The sequence below is a fragment of the Camelus dromedarius genome, unplaced genomic scaffold (genome assembly GCF_036321535.1).
Source record: "Camelus dromedarius isolate mCamDro1 unplaced genomic scaffold, mCamDro1.pat HAP1_SCAFFOLD_175, whole genome shotgun sequence".
Taxonomy (NCBI): Eukaryota; Metazoa; Chordata; class Mammalia; order Artiodactyla; family Camelidae; genus Camelus; species Camelus dromedarius.
The window spans coordinates 326169-345308 of NW_026989793.1; the positions used below are offsets into that span (position 1 = coordinate 326169).

The 19140-nt window shown below is 50.8% G+C and overlaps 2 long non-coding RNA genes across 2 annotated transcripts; one reads left to right on the forward strand and one right to left on the reverse strand.

The window, feature by feature from the left end:
* Positions 1–2252: 2252 nt before the first annotated feature.
* On the reverse strand, positions 2253–4833 carry LOC135320765 (uncharacterized). Its single transcript, XR_010380084.1, has 2 exons — positions 4699–4833; positions 2253–3308 (listed from the first exon to the last, which is right to left on the reverse strand). It is a non-coding gene; the product is annotated as an uncharacterized LOC135320765 (long non-coding RNA).
* A 9098-nt stretch (positions 4834–13931) lies between these two features.
* On the forward strand, positions 13932–17840 carry LOC135320766 (uncharacterized). Its single transcript, XR_010380085.1, has 4 exons — positions 13932–14200; positions 15258–15381; positions 17104–17221; positions 17580–17840. It is a non-coding gene; the product is annotated as an uncharacterized LOC135320766 (long non-coding RNA).
* Positions 17841–19140: the final 1300 nt, after the last annotated feature.

Sequence of the window (19140 nt, forward strand, 5' to 3'; positions counted from 1 at the left end):
ATGTTTGATTTAGTCTATTCAAGTCTGCATTTGACCCTTATTAACAACTACACAATGGATGACTTTTGAGGAAATGTTGCTTCATGTCTTTAATTCTCACTAATGACACAGGCTATTCAACAGGAAGCAGCTTTTTTCCAGGAAGAGGGACAAAAAGTTAACAAAATCTCGGTACCTCTCGGTCCCCAGTGAATTGGTTGTGACCTGTCAACCCAACTCTGGGGAACTGCCCGCTCCTCCTGGGCTTGCTGCACTGCCCCGCGGCATCCAGGGGGCGCTGTACGCCCACACGAATCCAGTCTCTTGGTTCATATCTTTGCTTCAGATCCCTCAAGGACTGCCCATGCCCCAGGGCCCCATCTGCCCCGCCAGCCTCGCCTGCTGGACTCCAGGACACCATCCTGGGTCTCAACCATCCTCTCCTCCTATGCCCGCCCCACTACTCTTCACTTTGTCCTTCAAATGTGGGCTCCTGTGGCTCTCCACCCAGCAGGGGTCTCCCTGTCCTCCACCTCGGGTAACTGCATCGTCCTGCACGGTGCGGTGCGTAGCAAACCCATGTGGAGTCAGGAAGAATACAGAACAACAGGTGCTCAGAGGGGCTGCCTTTCCCACTGCAGGGGCCCTGGAGAGCTTTCTCCCGGCTGGTTATTCACAGGCGCTGAAGCTGTAGAATCTCGATCTCACCAATTTAAAGGGCATCATCACTAATTACAAAAGCAATCATTTTTTCAGTAGCAAAAGGACAAAAGACTTTGTGCCCCGCACCTCCAACTTTCTTCCTCCGCCTTCAGAGGTGATTCTCACTCACTGGGCAAGGGTAGAAAGCAACACACAGAATATTATTTTTCAATGTTTTCTTTCCCACTATGAAGATTTCTTTCCCAGAACCGATGAAGGCAAGGATGGTTTGGCTTCCCTGCACTGAGGATTCAGAGATGCAGGGGGGGAGGGGAGTGGGGAGATAATTCAGCATTATTGAACCAAACCGAGACATTAAAAGTTTCTATTCTAAACAGAAAGAAAGCAGGATGCTATACAAACGGGAAACCATAGTTGGAAATGCAATAACGAGTTACAAGACAATAAACATGAAGATGGAAAAAAGAAAAAGTACATCAAAATACAAAAAGGTGGTAATGGGAGACGGTAGCATGAAAAGATAGATTTTTTTCTCTTTCTTTCTTTTTTTTTTCTCATTATTCTTAGGATGTGTTGGAGCCTACGTGATTGTCAGTCTAAAGGAAATAGATATAGTAATGAGTTGATATACTTGAAAAAATAGATAACCACAAATCGAAAGCATACAATAGAGTCGCAAAAAAAAAAAAAAAAGAAACAAGCTCAAAATTGCTTAAAGACTTAAACATTAGACAAGACGCTATAAATCTCTCAGAAGAAAACATAGGCAAAATATTATTTGATATATATCTCACCAATGTTTTCCTAGGGCAATACACCCAAGCAACAGAAATAAAATACAAAATAAACAAATGGGACCTAATTACACTTATCAGCTTTTTCACAGCAACAGAAACCATAAGCAAAACAAAAAGACAACCTATGGAATGGGAGAAAATTTTTGCAAAAGATGAGCCTGAACATGGCTTAAATTCTAGACTATATAAATAGTTCATACAAATTAATAAGAAAAAAAAATAAACAACCCAGTCCAAAAATGGGCAGAACAACTAAACAAGCAATTCTCCAATGAAGATATACAAATGGCCAATAGGAATATGAAAAAAAGGTTCAATATTGCTAATTATCAGAGAAATGCAAATCAAAACTACAATAAGTTATCATCTCACACTAGTCAGAATGGCCACCATTCAAACATCCACAAACCACAAATGCTGGAGAGGCTGTGGAGAAAAGGGAACCCTCCTACATTGTTGGTGGGAATGTAGTTTGGTGCAGCCACTGTGGAAAAGAGTATGGTGAGTCCTCAAAAGACTAAAAAAAGACTTATCATTTGATCCAGCAATCCCATTCCTGGGCATATATCCAGAGGGAGCCTTAATTCCAAAATATACCTGCACCCCAATGTTCACAGCAGCATTGCTTACAATGGCCAAGACATAGAAACAAACTAAACACCCACAGACAGATGATTGGATAAAGATGTAGAATTTAGATATAGAAGAATATTACTCAGTCATAACAAAGAAGGAAATAATGCCATTTACATCAACATGGATGGACCTGGAGATTATCACACTAAAGTGAAATAACTCAGAGAAAGACAAGTATCATATGATATCACTTGTATGTGGAATTTTTAAAAATGATACAAATGAACTTATTTACAAAACAAAAACACACTCACAGACTTAGAAAACTAACAGGAGTTTGGGATTAACAATTACAAACTACTATATGTAAAATAGACAAACAACAAAGATTCACTGCAGAACACAGGGGAAAATATTCAGTATCTTGCAACCTTTAATGGAAAAGAACCTGAAAAAGAATAGACTATGTATATGTACAACTGAATCACTATGCTGTATACCTGAAACTAACATAACAGCTGTATATCTGAAACTAACAAAACATTGTAAATCAACCACATTTCAATTAAAGAAAAAGATAAGTTCTAAATACCTTTATTCAAAGAAAATCTTCAACTCTTACCTCTTACGGAAAGTAAAATGGGAAGCTTGAGCAGGACCAAATTATACTGAATGAGAGGTTACATACCTTCTCCAGCACGTGGCCCATGCTACACACACATCGTGTTTTCCTTCAGGTAAGAATGGCCCTTACTGCCCAGGGAGCGAGTCCTCCTTAGACAAGGCCTGTGTGGCAGTGGCCTTCTTGTCACCGCTCCATCTCACCAGGAGGCCAGGATTTTCAGAGCGGAGGGAACAGATATCTCATACACTTCAGATCTATTTCCTGAGAAAAACTATGGAAAGAACAAATTCACCTGCAGTGCGGGAAACATGAGCAGGACCCCTTAGCAGACCGACAAGCCCGAAGCAAGATGGCCTGATGTTCACATCAGAACCAGAACAACAACCGTCTGGCCCCAGTTAAACGATCACCATCTCCCCTGCAATGAACGGTTGGTACTCAGTGTCAGGGATGTTTCTGTTGAGACTTGAGAGATCAAAAAGTCAGACCAGGGAATCCAGACCTGGTGGATGTCCAGGCTCTGCCAATGGTAGAGGCGGCCCCAAGGGGGTATCACCAGCACCGATTCCTCCATTCTCAGCAGGGTCTTCAGGAGGAAGGCGATGTGGATACAGACGCTCCTATGGAGGCTGAAGCCCTCTGGAGGGTTGACGTCACACAGAAGGTACCTTGCAGGGAGCAAAGGAGAGCGGGTCTTCAGGGCCAAGCCTCTGCACAGGAATCCCGGCTTAGATAGAACAGATACAACGGGAATCCCTGCACAGCCCATGGCCTACAATCCAGACACATTCAGCAGCTTCTGGTTTGTATAGTGGAGGCACTGCCCACCCGTCTCCATGTGGCCAATTACTTCGAGTCCGGGAGCACATGCAGAAGACATCTTGGCATCTGTCTAACAACGCTAAGTACCTGACTAGTACCTGAGCACACGTTCTCCAGGGGCTCTCAAGCTTCTTGGCCTACAGACCCCTGTACACTCTTAATTACTGAGGACTCCAAAAGGCTGCTGTTTATGTGGGTTAAATCTATCAATAGTTCCTGTGTTAGAACTTAAATAAGAACTTTAAAAAATGCTTATGATTTCACTTAAAAATAATAACAACCTACTACATGTTACCATTAATACTCTTAAGCAAAAAATAAGTATATTTTTCTAAACAAAAATCATTAATGAGAAGAAGAGCAGTGATTTTAATTTCTGCAAAACTCTTTTGGACTGGTGAGTTCTGAATTCTATCTGCCTCTAAATTCCCTGTTTTGTGATATCACAGACCAGGTTTTCCCTGGAAATCCCCACAGGAAACTCGGGAGTGCAAGAGTGTGCAAAAGGCAGGTGACATACCGGCGTTTCTATGAAAATAGTCTTGCATCTCAGGGGCCTCAGACACACTTTGATAACTGCTGCCCTACCCTAGGCGAGACTCTCCTACACAAGAGCCAGGCAAGGGTCCTGGCTTCTTTAATGAGTTATCGCAGCCACACTCCTCCCTTCTCTGTGTTAATGTTCCCACAACCTCCATTACCGCAGATGAAGATGTAATCCTCAACTGGGGCCTCTAATCCCAGAAGACTGCCAACTTTGAGAGGGAAGGCCCATCTACCATCCCTACACCCCGCACAGTCTATTTTGAGTCAAGCCCTAGATAACTGCTAATCGGCAATGACCCTTGTCTTATTCCTGAGTTTTACCGAAGGAGCCAACATCTGGATGGAACTGAAATTTCCCTGCAGATAAACAAGGCTGATAAACCACCCCATTCAAACATCTGATTCTGGGGCTCTTCAAAACCCGGATAAGGCCCCGCTTCATAAAAGTCAGGTCCTCCGCCTGCCCTTCCCGGGGGTTCTGGGAGGCCGCGGCCAAGCAGGGCTACCCAGACTCGCGGTCCCAGCCCCAGTGCCCGAGGGGGAGGAAAGCCCGAGGCTGTGCCCCAGCCCTGTCCTCCCCGCCCCAACCCGCTCCCTGGCAACAGAGCGCCTCCCCGGCAGCCACACCAACCCGGATCCCACCCCGGTCCATGTCCACTGGCCCCGCCAACGGCGCGGCCGTACGTTTACCGTCTGTGGGACGCCGCCCCAGACAGGATGTCGGCCGCCGACTGACCAGGCAAGAACTAGTCGCCCAGGCGAGCAAGCCGCCAGCCCCAGCAGCAAGCACCGCCATGGTCCCGGGTAGCTGCACACTTCCGGAGCCCGCTGCCCGCCCCAGAAGCTCACACCGGCCCGCGCAGAGCGCGGCGCATGTAGCCATGGCAACGCCGCTGGGCCCTCCTCTAGCGCTTGCGTCTGTGTCCTCCCGAGGCTAGACGTGAGAGGGCAGAAATTGCGGAGCCAATGGGAGCCAGGGCTCGGCCAGGACGGGGGCTGGGGGGAGGCTTATGGGGCAGCTGGGCGGGGCCGGGGCGGGCGGTGCCGGGCAGACGTCCTCACCTGCAGCTGGCGCCGGCCGGATGCTGGGGCGTTGCTGCCACCAGTGGGCGGGGCTGCGGGGCGGTGGGGCAGCGGGGCGGGGACAACCTCACCTGTCCGTGTGTGTGGCTCAGCCTGGGCTCCGCGGCCTCCCCTTGCACCGGACGTGGACCCAGGCTGCCGTTGGGCAAGATAGAGGACTGAGCCAAGGCACAAACGGCTGGCCAGGTAGGGCACCTGAAGTGCAGATCCTCCAGGCCCGCTGCCGGCCTTGAATTCACGCTGCTGGGCAGTTTCCAAGGAGACGGGATCTGTCCTAAGAGGGGAGATAGGGCAGGGGTGCCAGATGCCGGGTTAGGTGCGGTCTTACAGGCTAGCCACGGTGAGAGTGTTCAGAGAAGCCCCTGTGTTGGCGGGGCTAGGAATTTGGGGTATGGGGTGGGGATTGTGTGTGCCATGCTCTGTGGTCTCCCCAAGAACTCTCACCCCCAAGCAAGGGACCCTGCTCCCTCCACCATTCACTGCAACCCCTGCCTTCCCCAGCACCACTACCCCTGCCCCCGGAGTGTCCCATGACCTCTCCCCACACCGGGCACCGTCCCTGTTACAGGTACTGAGGTCCTGGTGGTTCCAGCCCGAGGGTGGGGGCTGTATCTGACCAGTTAGGATGCCTGGAGCCTTGTATGAAACCTCAGAGCATAATGCAGACGTACACAGAGGCCCCTCAAACAGGATTCCCTGCATGGCCCTCCCACCACGGACCCACAGCGCAGCTGCCACACCAGGCCAAGCCTGCTGGAAGACCGCTGGTCCCTCTCATCCTGTTCCTGATCAAGAGTGCACCGGCCACACTGCTGGGTATTTAGGGGGCCTTAGAAGAGCAGCTGGTATTTTCATGGGCAAATATTTGCTCTTTTGGGAAGATTTCAGTGCAAAGGGATGTAGGATATGCTTTTTCTGTTGCCCTGAAACTGGTGACTAGGATGCAAACTTAAGTCAAAACAGGTTTTAGAGAGAGCTGCAAAATATCTAACCCAAAGATCACTGTTCCCCAGCAAAGGCAACACCACCTGGCCGGTGGGGTCCTGGTCCCTCATTCTGGAGGTTGGGGTTTGCACCCTCCAGCTGGGACAGAGCCCGAAACAGCTCTGAACACGCTCCAACAGGCTTTCCCAGCAAAAACGGCCTTTATTTTGAATCTGGGTGAAGGAACCAGCTGAGACATCTGAGTAAATCTTCCTGGGTGTAACCAGGCCTTTTATGCTGAATGAAAGAGCGGCTCTCCACATGCTAACTTCTTAGAACTGAATGTGTGTCAAAACCTTCATGCATGTAGCATGTTGGGAACAGCGTTTCATGGTGAGGGGAACTATATAACTTACATGTGTATGGGGAAGCCCTCACTCCAACCGGCTTTTCCTGCGCACACTGCCTTTATTTCGAAATTGGCTGTTGCTGAGAAATCTTGGTAAGCTTTCCTAGGTGTAACCATGCCCATTATGCTGGACGAAAGAGCGGCTCTACACTTGTTCACATCTCAGAAATGAATGTGTGTTGAAGCCGTCATTCATGTAGCGTGTTGGGAACACAGTTTCGTGGTGAGAAGAACTATGTAAATTACATGTATATGATGAAGAAATTGCTCGAAATGGGTATTCCAGCGCATACTGCCTTTATTTCGAAACTGGCTTCTCAGAAGACCTGTGGTCTCCACTGCAGGTCTGTCTCCAAGCTCTGGGCCAGCATGGTGACTCTGCTCCCCCTGTCTATTCTGGGAGGTCTAGGGGTCCTCCATGGCCCTTCCACCATTGTTTCTTTTGGAAACACCCCACAGATGAAATGGGCCTGAGAACAGGAGAGCTGGATGCCAGCAGCCACTGCCCAGTTTGTGGCTCCTGGGAGGGGCATCTCCTCTCTGTGGGCTCTGATCTCCCCTACCCTCTCCCCTACCCCCACCCCTCTCCTCCTGCATTTCCCGATTGATCCCTGGATAATGGTCCATACCAGGAATGACCTGGGAGAGGTTTTATGAGTCTTTAAGGGAAAAAAAAAAGAAATCTTTAAACAAATTACTGAAAGTAACTTCCAGCTTTCCCGGGAAAGCCCTCTTTCCAATGTTTAAGGCTAGTTGACAGGGTGTCAAATTGCCTAACCACTCACATCTGAGCAACTGCTAACTCTTTCCAGTTCCCCGCAGCATCCACCTCTGGCAGCTTGGCCACAAGAGGGCAAGAAAGCTCTTTCCCCATGCCAGCTCCAGCGTGGCTTTGGAGGCAGTGGAGGCTGAGAGAAAGGGCCCTGCCCTGAAGTTTGGGGGGCCTCCAGCCACAGCCAGAGGAGCAGGAGTTTTCAGAGTGCCCCAGGAGGGAAACCAGGCAAGGCTGCCTGGCCCAAGTCTTCCCTGCCCAGAGAGCCCCATGAACTGCTTTGGGCCCCACTCCCCATTTGGGCCCCCTGCAAAAAGGTACCACGGGATCCACACCTGAGAAGGCAGAAGGATGGCCCTTTGGCCTGGGGTCCCAGCAGGTGTGTCCTGTGATACCTGTGGCCACATATCTTCCTTGTCTCTCCAGGTCAGTGAAGGGTCTGTGCTGGGCACCTTGGTGCTCAGGAACATGGGAACAACTCTAAACTCAGAAGGACAGAGAGACTCTGCCTGGAAGCAAGGATTCCAGGGAGACGCCTTGCCCAGAACTGGGGGACTGTGTGCTGAGTAGACCCCTGGAGGCAATGTGGGGCTGTGGGGTCCTCATCAGAGAAGGGAGCAGGTGTGCTTTCCGGGGGTGGAGCCCTGCTTTGTCCAGTCATGTCCTTGTGTAAGACTCATTTACAAACACCTTCCAGTCCACCTAGGGGTGGCCTCAGAGTTGGGGGTAGAGGAGGAGAGTGAAGGGTGCAGACTTAGGGCCCCCTGACCCACCCAGGGAGCCAAGGGTCAGTGGGAACATCGTGGGAGTCTAGTGCAGGGGTGGAGGACGAGAACTAAGAACATGCCAAGTCATGCAATAAAGTGACCTGTGATCACGAGACACAGGTGGCTGTACACCAAAGGAGGGAGATAGAAATTTAGACCCAAGCTCTGAGAACCTTGAGAGGGGCTGGAGGGTCCCAGGAGCCCTGAGGAACAGCTCTTCTAGGGGCACAGATATCCCAATAAACACATTTCTCATGGATGCTTTTTGGGGTGCAGAGTGAGTTACCAGGATCCTAAAACTAGTATGGAATCCCACCCCCTTGTTCATCACGATTCCTGGCAATAAATTGCTGTCATTTGTTCCTGGACATGCACAGGGGAGGTGACTGCTGTGGTGGTCACTGCAGGACTAGAATCTTCTGGTGTGGGCTCTGTGACCACAGAAACCCAGGGGGATTTCTTAACGGGAGCACCTGGAGTCCATGCCTGCAAGGACCACCCTCATGGGATGGCCAATGATCCCGTGGTACCCAGGTCACCAAGTGACGAATTTGTGAGGTTGCCTGGGGTAACCTGGGGACATGTAGGTTTCTGTGGTCAGCACGTGGGCCCAGCACTGCGGGATGGTCTGCACAAAGAGGGGCCTGCCCTCCTGATGATGGCTTCTAACACCTGCAGGGAAACTGCTCCCTGGGCGCCTGGAGGTCCATATTGAGAGCGTCCTGCCAGCCATGAGGGATCACCTTCCCCTGATGCAGAGGCAGACCTCTCCCCCTTGAGGCCCAGGGGACACCTGGCTCAGGTCCCAACTGTGTGCCCTGGACACACAGAGCCCCAGATCTCTGGCACAGACTGGGGTGTGGTTGTGTCGGGGCAGAAAAGGCCCAGGTAAGGGGCTCATTCAGGGACAGAGGCCACTCTGCAGGGATACTGGACCTGGCAGCAATACACTGCTTCAGAACTTACCTGGGCTGGGTTTCCAAGCTGTGGGATGGAAGGGCCTCTCCTTCCTGCGGTGCAGTGGGGGGAACTAGATCCATCGTCAATATCAGCCCTGAAAATGGAGGCTGCACTACATCCATTCCTGGAAAGATAAATCAGGCCCCTCCAGTCCAGGTGACTCAGAAAGTCAGTCAGCAATGTTCGGGGCCCCCAGTTTAGGCTTTGAATTAGAGCTGAGCGGCTCAGGAGGCCAGATCCCTGTCCGTGGCTCCAGGAGTAGGCTTTCTGCTGGGGGACAGGATCCTCACAATCACCTGTGTCTTTGTGGGACTTTCCCCTCTGACCAGCTGGGAGGCAGGGTGCAGTTGTGGGAAATGGTGTTACCATGAGCAGAGGGCCACCAAGTGGTGGGGGCACAGGAGACTGTGAGAATGAGTCCCGCAAAATTTCTGGAATCAAAAAACTGGCAAATGTGAAAAAGTGCATAATTTGTTTTATCGAACAGGCTGCTTATGTACGTTTGGAGGGCCAGGTTCAAAGACTCTGCATCCATCCAGGACAATAGCATCAAGAGAAGAACAGACAGAGCAGAAGGAGATCTGGGGTTTCCCCCAGGAATGAGGTGGAACAGGGATTTCTGCAGATTTGCAAGGCGTCCCCTACCACTGAGCATGGGGTTACAACCCCACGTGACCACCGTCGTGTTTGGCTTGGGCTCTGGATCTGGCCTGCTCATTTATTCTTCCAGCTGAGTTCCAGAAACTCAGAGGGTGGACTTTGAGGGGCTGCGTTTGGAACCTAGTGAGGAGCTGGATGGTCCTTTATATTGAGTCCCTTCAGCCTAATCACCGTAGCTGAATCCCAACACCCCCCAGGCACCCAGGGTGGCTGTGGAGGGAGAGAAAGCCTGGCAGGCGACCTAGGGGTCCCACTGCTCTGTCCCTCCCTTGTCTTCATTCCCTTTCACCCCAGAAGGTGTGATTGTCTCGTGTCATGGTGGCCACCGTAGTGTCCCTCCCAGCAATCTCTCTTCTCCATCAGGTGGGGTTCCCAACCCCACTCAGCCTTCTCTCTGCATGGATGCTGAAGGACCAGGACCACCTGAATTTCTGAGCTTGAGCAGTAAGGTGGAAAAAAAGAAACCAATGGAAACAAAGAAACAAGTTATTGTGGCAAAACTGCCCACCACAGAGAAGCTGCCCTGAGTGGAAGGGAGGGTGTGGGCATGCCCATTTGTTTCCTGTCTCCCAGTGCTCTTAGCTTTCTTATTGCAGACCTGCATGGTTACAACAAAATGATCTGCAAAACTGAAAATATTTACTCTCTCGCTTTTACAGAAAAGGCTGGCCAGCCTCTGGTCCGGTACCAGGCAAGTGATTGGAGTCCCTTTCCAGTTTGGAAACATCTGGGCAGGCCCAGGTTTGCAAAACTCTTTAAGAGTAGTTACGGAGTTTTGCTTCTAAAATTCTTTACGGCTGTATATACTTCTGAGATGCGGTTGTGCTGTGTAATTCTGAGCCGGGATTTTCTCAAACTGTTTCTCACTTCTTATACCAGACATTCCTAAATTCCAAGGGGAACTGTATATTAAGGAAGCCATGGAATTTAGGAAAAGGATACAGATCTCATTTCCTTTTAAGCATCAGTGTACCTCCATCATGGCATTATTGGTTATGAGTTATTGATAGGGGAATTAAATAGTAAACAGATTAATAGAAAATAGGGGATTTTAGGTACACAGGTTCATCTTTTCAACATTTTTTGTAATATATGCAGTTTAAGATGGCCATTCCTGAGAAACAGGTAGCCTCTTAGAATGAAATGGCATTTCCTCTGAACCATACTTAATTTTTATTTCGTAGACAGCAGGAAGGGTAATCACACATCACACATTTGGGGACGTCAAAGAGAAAATGTAACTTTCTGGGAGCGCACTCCCCCATCTCCCCCTGCTCTTTTCACTGTCCCATTCTCCCTGGAAGGCTCTTTCTTATCTTCTTCTCATGGCTCCAGTAACTCTTTCTTCCTCCTCATCCCTCAGCTGGTAAGGTTACTTTTCTACTTTGAACAAGCAAACAAGCCAACAGAAGAGAAGTTTCACAAGCAACTCCCAGCACATCCGCTCACCTAGTGTTGTCTGTAACCTCACTCTCGGTGCCCCACCTCTTATTACAGGTGACATCGAAAGCCAATTCCTCGAAAAGTCCCCAGGGCCCCATCCCTCCCATCTTCTCTGGGTTGTCACTCCCAAAACCATCCTCTCTTTCACTACCTCATCTATTTTGTTCTGCTAGTTGGCTCCCATCAGTATATAAACGTCCATCTTCTTAAAAGAAACAAACAGCACTCCTTGACCCTAATTCACCCCCACCAATTGCCACCCTGTGTCTTTGCAGCAAATCTTTAAGGAGTTGTTTAAACTCACTGTCTGCATCTTCTCTTGAGCCATCCCCTTTTACACCCACTCTGGCTCTTCCCCTGATCCCTCGCTCTATGGAAACTGCCCTGTCAAGGCCATCAGTGACCACACGTTGCTAAATATAGCGGTCAATTTTCAGTCCTCATCATGCGTAGACCCTCGGCAGCATTTGACCCAGCTCTTCCATCCCTCCTCCCCCGTGTTCCTGCTTAACTTAAACTCCAGCCCATCGCTCTGTCTGTGTTCTGCTTTTGGTCTACTGGCTGGTCCTTTGCCAATGTCTCCTCTTTTTCCCAAACATACACTGTGGGTGTGCCCCAGGGTTGGCTCCTGGGCCTCTCATCTCTCTCTCTGCTATTCCTTTGGTGGAAGCAACCCAGCCTTGGAAATTGGCATGCCATCAATTTCTCGATTTCTCCAAAACTCCCTGATTTGCCCTTTCCATCTGGACCTTTATCCCTGAGACTCACATTCTTTTTCTTTCATTAATCTTGCTTTCACATTCATACATATGTTCTACTATGTAATTACTTTTCCAAATTTTGTATCAGTAAATATATATATCATGTAAAATGCTCAAATCTGTATTATTTCCACTAAGATGCTTATTCTACCTTAGAACCTTTCTGCATTTCTGTATTTATGTGAAAAAAGCGAATAGCATTTCTACAAGCCTCATAGTTAATCAGTGTGTTTGTTTGGGGCTATTATGTAACATGAAATAATGATATATTAACATAGTCCTTTTTCATTTATTTTTATGTAACACCAAGATGAGGTTTTTGCACTGAACACTGGTTTTATTGAAATTTTACCTACGTTATGGACAGTCAGTTTATGTGAAAGCCCTCATTTCTCCCCTTTCTGATATATTTTCCATTTGGCTATATATAACATATACCTTGGCATGAAACAAACTTCCCAAATCATTCACATAATACAATTAATACATTTAAATTATATTTTTTAAATGTTAAAAAGAAAAAGAAAACAGACTCCTCTACCTATTAGGCATTTCTGTGGCAATATGTAATACACACCTTAACCATGACATTGAAGAACTGAGCTGATACCAGCCCCTTTCCACCTGCTCAGCCCCACCTTGTCCCATCCCTTGTGGATGGAGAGGACATCCCTCCCATTGTCCAGGTCCAGATGTTGGAACAATGTTCTTTCTGTCTTTCTCTTACACACACAGACAGCAAATCCAGCTTGTTAGAAAATTCTGGGTATTCTGTCTTCTTAACCACCTGCTCCCTGCTCCCCGCCCTCCTAAGAGCCACCTTCAGCCCTTCCTGGACACCAATAGCCTCCTGTTTCCATCTTTGCTTTCCTACAATCTCTCATCCACACAGAGTCAGAGGGAGCCTGCAAAAGCATACATTGATGGGGTGGGTTTAGTTCAGTGGTAGGGCGCATGCTTAGCATGCAAGAGATCCTGGGTTCAAAAATGATTATAAATCAATAAAAAATGTTAAAAAAAAAAGAGATCCTGGGTTCAATCCCCAGCACCTTCATTAAAATAAATAAATTACCTCCCACAAAAAAACACAAACACAAAAGCTTAAGTTGGACTATATCACCCCTCCCCTCAAAACTCACTAAACGGGTCATCATTTCATTAGGAGCCAAAGTCGTCACAAAGGCCTCAGGACCCGGCGTGCTCTGCCTCTCTGCCCACACTCTCCCCCTCACTCAGGGGGCCTCTGGCTCCGGCTCTTCCTTCTTCCTCCGGATCTATTCTGCTTCAAGTTCATTACTCCGTGAGATCTGCCAGGATTGCGTTATTCCCTCCTGCCTGCCTCCCACCCCACCGCCATCACCGGAGTTTGCTCATATCACTCTTTTTTTTTTTTTAATTTTTCCAAGCTCTTACTACCCCCAACATGCTGCCTGTTTCCTCTACTACAACTCTGAGCCCCCAGTGATGGGGAGTCATGTCTATTTTGTTGACTGATAAAGCCCGAGAACCTTGTGAATTGGTCTAGTTAGAAGATTCCTGTACGTAGTAGGAGCTTATACACATTTGCTGAATGACTGTAGATGCCCTGGTCCAATCCAATGAAGCACTTCTGTGTCCTGCTCAAAGAATAACTGTCCTTTCCACCTGAGAGGGGGTGACAACTTCCTTGGTGATCAAAGGCAAGATCTATTTGCTTTATGCTTTTAAACTTAGGCGGGGAGACTGGGGGATCTTCATATATATTTTTAAATTTGGTTCACTCTGCAGTTTGTCTTTGGTCTCTGTATAATTTTGAGAAACTCTTTATGAGTGATCATTCTTCCATCAGATTGAACAGGGTCCAGGGTGAAGGACCAAGCCTGTCCCATCGGCCATCCTATGTGTCATGTCCTGGGACCCAGTGGATGCTCAGCACATAAGTGAACAGACTGGAGTGAGTGAAGAGATGGGAGCATCTCCTTATTGTGGTGGCTGCTCTCTGTCAGATGCCTTGAGATTTGAGGAAGGGTTTACAAGTGCGGAGAGGGGAGATCAGGTCCTCTGTGCTCTTCCTGAGTGCCCTGGCTTTACCCATTCCCCCAGCCCACTCTGGGCAGCCAAGTTGAGGAGCTGGGCCACCGGAGGTTGTGCTGATCAATAATCCACCTTCACCCCAAGTCCGGGGGGTAGGGACCCCTGGTTGTAGTCTCTGGAGTCAGGTCCTTGGAGGAATTCCTCACTGAACTATGTTTTGGACCTTTTATTTTTCTCTATAACCACCAGCTGAAGAAGATTGTCTTAGACACATGGAAGCTGAGGACGCCTACTGTCCCCTCGGAACCCAGGTGGGGCTGGGAGTCTGCTGTTTGTATAGCCGGTGGGCTCGTGTTGCTTTGGGCATCCCTGTGTCTGAATTCCTGCAGTACACTCGGTGGTAAGGAAGGGGTGCCTGGCAGGGAGGGAAGTGGGTCGGGAGACTGCACAGCTGTGGAGATGTTAACCTGGGGTGTGCAGGAGCCTGCTGATGCATGGCATCTCGGTTCAGGGAACTCTTCACCCTCAGAGGGGTTCCCACTCCCGCAGGGGCCATTTGATCAGGGTGCTGGGCTGTCAGGGGACCGCAGGGTTCCCAGTGAGGATTACAGTGCCTTCAGGCAATGGGAAATGAGGGGTCCAGCGGCACTTGAATTAACTGTGCACCCAAACCCAGCCCCCACCTCTTTTAGCCTTTATCCTTATCTGCAAAACTGGAATTTTATTAACCATCCCGCGGGGTCGTTGATGGGCTAGGACAAACTAGACAGTCAAGAGCTGGAATTCCTCTGTCCCCTGATTGTTTTCCTTCTTTCTGACTATTTGCTCTCACAAGCTCAGTCTCTCTGTCTCTCTCTCTTTCACTTCTAACTTTCTCTCATGCTCTGGTTTCATTTGACTTCCAACCACCGCCCCTCACCCTCGCCAATCCCCAGATGAGTGAACTTGATTTCTGTGTGTCAGTTCCAAATTCCCAGGAAAGATGCTCTGTCTCCCTCTGGATCTGTTGTCCAACCCATCAGTTGTGGCCAGATGAGGGAGTCCCTCTGGGACCAGTGGAGGGTCTCCGCCCAGCCCCCCAGCCACCATTTTGGGAGCACATATCTCTCCAAGGAGGAGGTACTGGCTGTGACCTTGTGTCAGTCAGTATGAATTTATGTCTCCTCTTGCCCCTCCTTCATCCTCCTAAACAAAGATGAAAATTAAACACTCCCGGGATTTGTGTCATGGAACACGCAGGGTGGGGGCTAAGGGGGCTGGAATCTCTGCTGCATTTAAGGGACTACAGTGAATCCCCAATGAGAGCCTGCAAAGGGAACACCACCGCCCCCACCTGGCACTTAGGGTGCTGAGTCTGCGTGATGTTGAGCTAGGCTTCTGACCACAGCTCAGGGGTCTGGTCTGACCAGTTAGCCTTTGAAACCAACCAGCTTTGGATTCCTCAATCCCTCCCTGAGGTTTTACCTGAACCACCAGCTTCTGCATCTCTGAAGACAGATGATGAGGACCCTTCACGTAAGCCGTTCGCACAGCCCTCTGCAGGCCTTTGTGCTGCACGGTCTGCCCGGCGAGATAACTGAGGTTGGTATTTTACTGATGTTAGAAATAGTCTGGTTTCCCTATGTACTGTTTCACTGAACACGCAACAGAAGCCACCTCTCGCTGATAAAAGCAAAAAGGGACTTAATGAGAAGATGCTGGGAGGGTGTATGGATTGGCCAGGACCGGAGCCAACCCAGGAGCTGTAGGAGGTGTTAGGGAGCCCCAGGCACCAGGCCGGGCTGGGTGCTACCGGGCCCCCTGCCACCCCAGAAGGGAACCCTCTCCACCCGACCCTCCACCTCACTCACTGCAGGTTCATATCCCGGCAGGGCCAGGTCACACTGAAGCCACCAGCACACACCTCAATGGGGGAGTTGACACCGTCTCAGCTGAGGGCGTGCCCGATGTGGGGAGAGGCCCAGTTAGAAGAAGGCGGTTCCCCTACTGTTCCGAGTTAAGGTGCAAGTCAGTGCCCATCACTCAGGAGAGCCAGGCTGGACGGACCTCATTGCGGTGACTAGGCCGTCTGAGTTCACTTAATACTTTCTATGTTTGAAGGCCCTGGAGGGAGAAAAAGTGAAGTTCCTAGAACTTATTTTGTGTTTCCCATGTACCAGGTGCGGTAAGCAAGCCACTTCAGACAAGACCCAGAGCAACCACGTTAATAGGCCACGGAGCAAGTAGTGCAGTCAGGCCTCTGTGGACCCGAAACCCGTGTCCCCATCAGCTCAGTAGTTACCAGTGGAAACTGGGGGGATTTATGGGACTGTGTGCTCCTGTAGGGGCTGGGATGTGTGTGTTTAAATCCACATCTTCAGAAACTCTGCTAGAACCACAGCCACTTATTGCACGGAGGCAGAGGAGGGGAGGATTCCAGCCTTTGTTCCAGCTCATGTGGAGCTCAGAAATTTCTCCTTCTGTCCTGAAAACAACACCAGAGCTGAGGGAGCTGCAATCCCACTTTACTTCTTAGATCCCAGAAAAATGAGGGGAAAATCTGCTCCCAACACAGAGAGGCAGCCAGGCAGGCTTGGCGAGTCACAGCTCCCAGGGCAGAACCCGCTTTTGTAACAACCCCCAGGGCAGGCAGATTTAACAGGTCCCTGAGGCCAGTGGAAGTCTCAGCGTGGGGAAGTCCGAGTGTGACAACTCCAGGGGGCCAGTCAGAGGGGCCCCCTGCTCTTTTTCATGCATTTTACCTCCAGGACCGTGTCCTGTTCTCAGAATGAAGACCTCAGAGGATAACTCCTCATGCTTCCTGCCAGGAAAGGAGAAAATAACTCTATTGAAATATACCCAAAACATTCTGTTTCATTTGGGGAAGTTGTTTTTTGTTTGTTTGTTTTTTTAATGAGAAATTATTTTACCAGAGCCTAACCAACCTGGGAGAAGGGAAATCCCTTCTGTCTCACCCAAATTGGGGTGGGGGGAAAGAGACACACTTGTGGAGGTCACAGCTCAGGGCATAGGCTCAATGAGAACTAATCACAGGACTACAGATGCCCTGCTCTGTCCTGCTCCCCCAACACCTTACCTCCATGTCAGTAGGGCCCCTGTGTAATAACAGGAATAAAACTAAAGAAGTAAATGTCTCAGGAGTGTCAAGGGAAAACCCAAAGACAGCGGGGAGATGAAAACAAGGACACACAGGCTGTTTTAGCCTCTCACACCAATAGCTGTAGCAAACTACACACAGCCCATCCCAGTAGATAAACAGAAAACCTCACAGAAGAAAGTATTTATTTTGGTTCTCTTACCCAGTGCATTCCATGGTGCATCCTCGCCTAGAATTGAGTGGAAGCAAGTCCATCTCAGAAGGGACATAACTGAAGAGGGATGGCTTTCCAGACTCTGATGGGCAGAGAGAGCAGCAGCCTGGGTGAGAGCATGGTGAGGGGTGGGGTAGGGGGTGGGCTGCCTTCTTCCCCAAATAAGGAAACTTCCTGAGGCCAGCACAGGAGGGAGGGCCATGGGGTGGAAGCAGCCAGACTTCTTCATGAGAACTGATGGGATTCCTCAAAGGGAACATTCAGGTACCAAAACTGGGCCGTGAGGGTGGGAGGCAGTCGGTCTGACTCAAAGCCCAGGACTGAGGTGGGCGTACAGCAGGCCGGTCTTACTTGGCTGGATCCATTTCACTTCTCCGAAGCCCTGTGTAAAACATGAAGCGTGGACGGCCTGGTGAGCACAGCTCTGCCCTCAAGACCTGTTTCAACTCCTCTCTTCCCGGAAAACAGCATCTCTGAGCCCGCCCTTGGTGACCTCAGAGAGATCACCCTAGTGGCCCAGGCTAGTGACCGGGAACATGTACCTTCCTGCAGCCAACCCCAGACGTCCACTGATGCATCATATACTGGCAAAGATGTGAGTTCCTGTGCATTGGTCTAACAGCAGAGACTCTGCCACAGGCCCAAGAGGTGGTGTGTGGGACATGCAGGGGTGCAGGAGTGTAGGCAGTGCAAAAGTGTAACTGGTGACAGGGGTGCAGGGGCTGTGGAGGGCGCAGGAAGTTTAGGGGATGCGGGGGTGCAGGGGTGCAGAAGTGCAGGCAGTGCAGAAGTGCAGATAGTGGCAGGGGTGCAGAGGTGCAGGGAGTGTAGAGATGCAGGGAGGTGCTCATTCACGTGGCCAGGATTAGAAGGCAAGTGCACATCCTCGCAGTCAGCCTGACCCCGGGAGGCTAGTGCAATCGTTTGGGGCGGCGGAGGCGGCGGTGCGTGGGAGGCTGCCAGGGCAAGCCGGTCGATTTCTTCTCTTCCCTGCAGCTTGGCCTAGGGGGGCCTTGGCCGCTGGAGATTCGCCAGATGTTGGACTCCAGGTAAGCTTGCTCCTGGGAGGTGGGGCGGTTAGGTCAGGGGGCAGCGGCAGCGACAGGGGGGCGGAGCGCGGCTGCCTCTGGCGAACTGGTGGAATAGCTGCCTTCTCCCGGCTGCCGGGCCTGGGAGCGGCCTCTGCTGCCCCTGGTCACCGTACACGCCTGTCCCACTCAGCTTGCTGAGACGGGACGGTGCCATTAATGTGCGGGGCCCACGGGGTTAGGGGGACTGCCGCGCGGAAACCGGTCAGTTCGCTCAGCTCTCCCCCGCGGCGGAGCCAGTGGCAGCTTCTGCTGCCATAGAGGCGGACGCGGGTCTCCAGGTGAGCTTGCCCCTGGGAGGCGGCGGCGGCGGCTGCAGGGGGAGGGGGTCCGTTCCAGGGAGTAGCTCCATTTCTTCTGTCCCGCGCGGCCTGGCCTGAGGGCGACCTCTGCCGCCGGAGATTTGCCTGCGGTCCGACTCCAGGTGAGGTTGCACCTGGGAGATGGGTGCGGTGCAGACAGGGGGCTGGTAAGGTGGTGGCTGCGGGGATAGGGAGGCTGCCCCGGGGTAGCTTGTGTATTAGCTCCCATGTCAGTGCCGCATGGCCTGCAGGCGGCATCTGCTGCGCCAGGTCCCCGGACACCCCTGTCCCACTTTGCCTGCTGGGGGCGGGAGGCAGGGTAGTCAGGGTGCACGGGTGGCGGGGGTCGGGGGCCTGCAGCGGGGGAGCGGGCCCATTTGCTCCCATCTTCCCCGCGGCTTGTCCTGGGGGCGGTCTCTGTTGCCCTGGGTTACGGGACACGTGTATCCTAGTCGGCCTGACCCCGGGAGGCGGGCGTGGTACGTTGGGGGTGGTGGCAGCAGCGGCAGGTTTTCCCATGGAGCCGGTCCATTTGCTCCCATTTCCCCCCATGGTTTGCCCTGAGGGCGGTCTCTGTTGTCCCAAGTTCGCCGGACGTCCATCTCAAGGTAAGCCTGCTCCCTAGAGGAGGCCACCGTG